The sequence below is a fragment of the Arctopsyche grandis genome, chromosome 13, assembly GCF_051622035.1.
Source record: "Arctopsyche grandis isolate Sample6627 chromosome 13, ASM5162203v2, whole genome shotgun sequence".
NCBI classification, from domain to species: domain Eukaryota; kingdom Metazoa; phylum Arthropoda; class Insecta; order Trichoptera; family Hydropsychidae; genus Arctopsyche; species Arctopsyche grandis.
The window spans coordinates 12095879-12104062 of NC_135367.1; the positions used below are offsets into that span (position 1 = coordinate 12095879).

Genomic DNA, 8184 nt, shown 5'->3' on the forward strand with positions numbered 1-8184 from the left:
AACATTGAAATAGAAGATAATGTAGAAGTTGCGTGTTAACTTGAGTTCTGACATTGAGCTGTCATAAAACAGTAAGTTTAAATGCTTGTAAGTTTATTAATCCATTGGAGATTAGAGCAGAACGACAATGTCCCAATAGTTTATCTTTCGTAATTTATAATCAATCCAATGACAATAGTCATAAGTTACTCAATCTTACCAATAAATACACTATTTATCAATACACGAACTTACATATTATATGTACATATGTATGTAAACCGGACAAGATTTTTTTTTCAAGTACCAAAAATCATATTGTGATGTCACATTTAAGCCGCAATTAACGCATATTACATGAAAATGTGTCAAGACGTTTAAACTCGTCATTTTAACAACTGCGTGACCTTGAAGAGCATCTAATTTTCTAGACATTTCAATTTCACCAACTGTAAAATCTGTCGTTTTCCGTTGGGCAAATTTTAATTTGGACATTCTTTATCGGCCATTATTGAAATGATGCAAACTTCGATTCGCTGACATTATGAGTTGGCCAATTGACAAGTTATTATTTCCTATTAGACAAACTATCAAAATGTCGCGCCTGTTAAAAAAATTCAACACTAAAATATCAAACTAATCTCTCTGTCACGATTTACACTTTTCCCGCAAAGCTCTTGTTTTCTTTAAATAGATTCACTGCTTCAAAATATTATATATAAATGGTTGGGGATGGTATCTTAAAGAGCGTCCGATTCGAACAAGGCCGCTAACCATTCAGAAAAAGTCGTGACGTTCTAATTGGATTTTCTTTATTTTTATTATTTACATGACTATAGGGTATAGAGTGCACTTGACTCAAAACACGCACTCAGCAAAGCTTCTAAATAAAAATTAAACACAAACAAAACAGGCAGACAACGGCACAGACGATATAAATATTGTGCAACGTCACGTACAATCCATTTTCAAATCGTGCTTTTCAAATTACGTGATTCATAATGTAATTTTAGATATAAATTACACAGATTCGACCTTGTTTTAAAACGATAAATAAATGCGAGCATTTGCATTTTTTATTTATTTATTCATTAGGGACGTGATCTACATATAACCGAGAGGAATCGTTGCACAGATATATAATATCTTAGATTTTTCTACAAGGCTGACAACGCACGCGACTATGCCCGTCAAAATTATATCTTATTGTCTGCGGCGATAGCAAACTGTCAATTCGAACGAATTTTAAAATAAACACAATTTTATATGATTGTTTTAGCGTTAAAGTAGTTGCGAAAGTATGAAATGTCACATTATTACTGATTGAACATCCAGAAATGTCTAAAACGAAGCATAGATTGAAGCAGATTTAGGTTATGTAATAATGACAGTTATAATAACAAATCGAAACGCGGCCATCACTAATTGTATCTAATGAAATTCGTGCGGAAATTATGTCATTATGTTATATGCGATGCATACGCGTGAATATGACGTATATTTCGACAATTTAAAAGTTTATTTATTTGTTAAATATGCTTGATCTTTAATTATAATTAAATAAAAAGCATACCTAAAGAGATACCAATATTTAATATGGTTTACATCAATTATGCACCAAATTTTCGAAATTCGATTTGCACACTACATTACCGTCGATTTAACGATTTCACGCTCATATCGAATCCGATCGTTATATTATTACAAACATATACACCATGAAATCATTACGCGCAATATGAAATTTGTACATTCCATTTTCAGTGTACAATTGATAATATATATAAATCCCTAAAGCTGTAATATAATAATAAAAAACAATAAAACTTTATACGTCAATTAAAGTGATTCATTTGATTCTGAGTAAATTTGTTGTATTTTCTAATAACCCTTAAGAGGGCTGGACACCCGCGCCTTGTCCATACAAACGTATTACACTTCTCCCTTCCTCAATTATGGCACTAGAGAAATTATTTTTTGATATGCTTTGGATATCCACCATTGGGATGCATCTATCGTATTATTTTTTGGATTAGTTATTTTTTATAGGAGCTAGGAGCCGCCAAACATCTATAAAATTGCCTCTTTTTTACACCCACGAAAAGAGTCCAGCGTGCTTATTTAACGGTCGGTTTAAAAAAAAATACGCGCATAGTTGCACAGAAAATATCTTTCTCAGAATACGAAACCTCGATTTTGTCGATTTAAAATAAATATGATCTGGTCGAAGCGCAGCTGTCGCATTCACTCAATATATACATATATCGAAGAAAGGAACGGCAACAAAATTAAGGTTTCGGGTGTACAGCCCTCTTAATTATGACCATTGCGCAAATAAATTTAAATATAATAAGTTTTTTTTGAGAGTCAATGAAATGATTGTGTAATATTGTGGTTCATGACCAAAACGCGCTGCTTTTGAAACATTAATTATGAGTACGTCACGCTTCGAAGTAAGTTTAACTGAAAAGCGTTAACTAACTAAAAGCAACTCTCGGTTAACCGTAACGCAACGTTTGCTCTCCGTTTTCTAATATTTCACCGGCGAACTCATTAATTCAATGGGTTTTTTTCTTTCTAATTATACACGGACAATGCTGAGGTGATTGGTTACACTTAAACTCTATAATAGCGGACAAATTGTTCATGCGGTGTACAATTTTATTTTGTTTAAAGCATCTTTGGATTAAAATTTGAGGATACTTGGATTAAATAATTATGTAAAAGTCAACACGAAGAAATAAAAGCCGACCTAGATATTAAGTCGTATCCTTCTCAATCACGACTGAGGATGGAGAAAAATCTACCTAAATTTATTCATTTTCAATCTTAATCCCTTCCCCCCTACCCCAAGAGGCATTTTAAGGTTAATTTGTGGATTTATTTTTTTGAAATATGTGGGTCGCTGTTAATACTAATATATTAAGGAAGCCGTGTCAAGAAAATGATGAAGAATTTGAACGGCTTAATGGAAAGGCTATCGGAAGTATTTGCCTAACAAAATTTTATGCACTATTTGATGCAGTTATGGAATTTTTAATTTGAAGAGTAAACACATCCATCGAAGGATTCTAATTTGAAAAAATATTGTAGTTTGTACCTATATATGTTCCCTAATTTCATTACTGAATATATAAAGATTCGATTTAAAGATTCTGTAACCAACATTGAAGTAATATGCTTCATACTTCAATGGTAACCAAATATTTTTCAGACACAAACAGACCCCCCCTTCGATTAACTTTGTCTCCACTTCACGGTAAATAATATTATATATTTTAATACTTAATATGAAACTACATAACAGATGCGAACACTTAAACGTTTAAATATTAGATATATGTGTGTGAGTGTGAGTAACCCAGTGCTGCCAACTTATAACCATGCAATAATAAAGAACGCTAAATCCCTATATGAATAGAGCTATTGACACTTTGTGCTTACATGTCCAAATGCGGGACACTTTTTTGGGTGATTTTCAATGCAGGACGAATAACTAAAATCTGTTACATTCCGCACAACCCGGGATGTCTGGTTGTTTCAAACTCACGTGAACTTATATCAGATTGAACCTTTTTACAATTTATTGAACTTCATTCATGTTCTCTTCTGCGGAAAGAAGTAAAATTAATTATAAATCTATCTATATATGTATGTATGTATATAAAAATCAATGTTTGTCTGTTGTCACGTATGCGTTCCTATACCATTCAACCGATTGCGATGAAACTAATAAAAGCATTACCATTCAACCGATTGCATGTCCGCGATGGTTTTTGTAAAAAAATTCCCCCAAAAACGGGAACGGAATCGTGAAAAACGGGAATGATTGGCATTGCATGGCAAATAATTTCAAAATTTACGTTGTTAGGGTAAAATAAACAAACAATTGAATAATTGAAAAAGTGTTCGCCGCCTTCTATTGGTTTTTTTTTACTCAAGTCAAGTCAAGTTCGCCGCCTGCGTTTTTCCAACAAATGGGAACGGGAACGAGATCGGGAACGGTAACGGGAACGGGAATTGCATGCGTTATTGTGGAATTGCAATGCACGCCTGGTTCAACTATTAACTAATAAAATGTTACTACATTTCCTATTATATTATTTACAATTTTGTATAGAAATCCAATTTAAAAGATTCGCTGTCATGTCAAATTCATAGAACTGTTAAATCATTTAATTGTATTAATAACTTCATTTTAAAAAATGTATCAATTTGTTTTCGAAACCACCCGTTGAAATTTCAACGAGCATAACACTAGTATTATATAATGAAGCAACTCCAACATTGCTTTCACTTTCAGCATAAGTTCGAACCCTTTGTCTTTTGTTACTGGAAATTACTACTACTAGAAAAATAACGTTTTTAGATCACAAGTGTATGTAATTCTAGTGTATGTACTCGAAGTACTCACCACAAATAGAACACAATTATTCTACCGGTAAATCTGGGACTTTGAACAGTACTTACTGATTGAACCCACGTATTTACACAGGTGGTAAGATGCAGAGGTGTGCTGCTAAATTGAGAGACAAATTTTAAAATTTCATAACTTTCTTTCACCCATCAGATCTACAAGATGAAAGCAAAACCCCCAAATGTTTATTATTTTGCTATGGTTTGTAATTCATATTGGCTTTTGTTGAACTGATGAAATATTATCTGACGAGCCCAATACTTCTCAGTACCTACGCAATAATTGATTGTGTCGTTTTTTTATCCGATTAATCTTTACTCCAATCTGAGATACCTATAACCAGCTCTAAATATGGCAACCTAGATTTTTAAGTTTTGGGTCCTCAATCTTCGGCATATAGCCCCCGAGAGACTACAATGAACCGGTCGATCGGCAGCTGATGAGTTTGTTATGTCCAGGTGAGCAAGCACTCGTTGCGGTCCACACAAGCAATATGGTATACTGATTACGGTGTTGCACTTGTACCGTTGTATCACCTCTCGGCCAACGCGAACTGGAATAATGAATTATGGCGACTCCGTTAATCGCTAATTGGATCATCCGCTTGCATTTCATTATATCATCGCACGTGTTACGTATGTTTTAATTGATGTAATTGTGCATCTCATCTAAATCATTCTCGTTCTGTGTGTCATTTGGATCGTTGCGAAAGACGTGAAAGTGGTAGTCCGAGTTGCAAACCTGATGAAATGTAATGTTTTACGTGTGAATGTGTCAGACGAATCCATCTATCGGTGAAACGAAAAAGCTTCCATTGCTTTTTAATAATTAATTTTAGATAGTTTGGAAAAACGCCGTCAGAGGTACCATCGAATGAAAATTCAATGCTCTACTAATTTTTAAATAAATAAATGAATTCATTTCATTATTTGATTTCATTATTTTTATTTGATTTGTATTTTTTTAAATAAAAATTATGCAGAAAGACATATGTATACGTATGTACGTTATATTTGTCCAAAAGTAAGGATAAAAATTATAATTCGTTAAATTATGAATCAGCTCGTATTTCAATTCAACAACCAGACGGTTAAATCAATTGCTTCCTTTTTCATAAACTTTTTCATGACTCAATGCAATTTTTAATACCGTTTTAATTTAATATTTTACCACTAACCATAACATCATCATTATTCAAGATTTCAATGATTTCGCGTTGGCAATACTGATTGCTAAAATCAATTTAATCGTGCCCGTTTAAGTACATACTCAATACCTATATCGAGAAAATTCACTATAGGTGAAGATTGTATCCGAGTAAAGGTCTGTTCATACGTATCCAGCACGACCCGTATCCTGCAGGTGTCATGCAAGTGCGGATAGTATTCTTTGGTACATTATATAAACGTATTCATACTCCATTCGCGCATGCGCATTTACGCATTCATGCGCGTCCATATAGAATGTACCAAAGAATACCATCCGCACTTGCATGGCACCTACAGGATACGAGTCGTGCTGGATAGGTATGAACAGACCTTAAATGTGTTCTTCGTGCACTTCAAATTTGTTTTAAAATTTAAATCGTTCGCCAAATGTTTATTCTACTCATTACCAAACGGGTCAAATTATTGAAGAAGGATTAGAACAACCGTGTAAATCAAAACCTTGTAAACAAATGGCATGAATTCGTATTCTTATCGGTCAACGTTTTGCATACGTGTTATTTTTTTATTACTATATAATTAGCATTTTTTTGTGTTTCGACACGAATTATGTATTTAAAATTTTCCAGTGCAAAAATTCTAAGAATTTTAACAAGTCTATTTAAATATCCATTCTATAATATAATAGAATAGAAATCAGTGCACTTTTTACGGATATTCTCATCAGTTTTACGATTTATTATCATCGATGGTGTTATTATCTCGCTCGACTCGCCTGACAGTAACAAGCAATCTAATCGAAAACATTATAACTAACCGTCTCTTTCTTGCGTATAATAAAAGTAAGAGATGGAGATTGTAATATCAGTGGATTTGCCAGTAAAATATTGTAAAGAATATAATATTCAATGACCGTAGAAGACCGTTGTTTACACGGTCTGCTGCCGCTTCAATTTGATTCTTATCGGTCTTGGAAAAATGATTCCGAATCAAGTCACTTTATAGTAAAAATAATTTAACTCAATTTCCCTATTCGTTCCAATGTTGAATTTCGTGAGAATTTTCGAACTGCTTCAATCCGTCGAATTTGAATCATTCTACATTTGAATGTTCAATAAGAGTGTATATAGATATGTATTGATAAAATATGACCTTAAACTGCAAACTTTGATCTTTATTTAATGCCACGTTTCATATTCATATCATATAATTTTGATCGCACTATAAAATACAAATATCTGGAATCTCATTTATGTATGTACATATGTAGTTTGAGACCTTAATTAAGACCTTTGATTGAAATCTCATCTCTGAAAAAGATGACTTATTTAATAATATTTACATAGGAATATGGATTGGGATTCGTCAAAAATATCACCGTAAGTCGAATCCAAAGTCATAATCGTAAGCAGATTTAGGATTTAGTGTCATAGACTTTCCTTTAGTCACAACTTGAATCAGAATAGTCAGTAAATATATAAAATCGAGCTTAGATCAATTAGAGATGGAGTCAAGGTCGTAGTCAGATACAGAATTACAATCGAAGGCATAATCCAGACTCGCTGTAGGAGTTTTTGAGTACATACATACATATGTACATACCTTCTTATATTAATTTTACACTCGAAAACTGCTCTAGGGCTTATTTTCGGGTGTAACTTCTTGCCTTTAGGGACATACATACAGTGCCGGTTTTAGGGGGGGGGGGTCGGGCGGTGCCCGAGGGCGCCAAATAAGATAGGGTGCCGCTCGATTCGCCAAAAGCGCCTTAAAATTAAAATTAGAGCGCCAAAGGTCCTAAATTTGTACTCGGCAAATTCTAGTCAAACAATCTACTGGAAAAAGCCGAATTCAAAATCTGATATAATTAGTAATGAACTTATCAATTTCTTTCAAATAAAATTAATCCATTCATTGAATTAAATTTTATAAAACGGCACAATTTACAAGAATTATATCCAAACATTTAAGTTTTTATGCTTTTGCTGACACTGCCTGAAACTGCAGAAAGGTCACAAGGCCGGGAAAAAGGAGGATGGTAATCTAGTTTCTTTATTTTTTTTTCTAAGGGTGTTTAGAAAAAACTGCTCGAAGGCGCCATTGGGTGTAAGGCCGGCACTGCATACATCTATCCCAGATTAAGCCGTGTTTAGGATAGAAGCCCAAGAAGAGTCTCTGTGTTTTTCATGGGTCTACCTCACGGGTCCGAATGTGAAACGCCCGAAAACGCATATATTGGAAGGCAAAGATCGAAAATTGAAAGATCTTAAGTCGAAAGATAAAAAAGGGTGCATGGTAAACGGTACATACTCACTTAATTTGCGCGAGCAGGATACAACAGGAACAAGAGGAACAGGTTTTTCCTCCCGTATTCTGCGCGCGCACATTAATTCTGGAGGAAAAGCCTGTTCCTCTTGTTCCTGTTGTATCCTGCTCGCGCAAATTAAGTGAGTATGTACCGTTTACCATGCACCATTTTTTTTTTGATCTTTCGACTTAAGATCTTTCGATTTTCGATCTTTGCCTTCCGATATTTGCGTTTTCGGGCGTTTCACATTCGGGCTCGTGACGGAGACCGGTTTTTCACGAACATGATTGGAGCAAAAATTGGGGCTTGTAATA

At 34.0% G+C, this 8184-nt stretch overlaps 1 long non-coding RNA gene across 1 annotated transcript in view; it reads left to right on the top strand.

Annotated features, from left to right (window-relative positions):
• The window catches only part of LOC143921171 (uncharacterized), an 895047-nt gene that overhangs the window by 867548 nt on the left and 19315 nt on the right, over positions 1-8184 (top strand). The gene's annotated exons all lie outside the window — the stretch shown is intronic.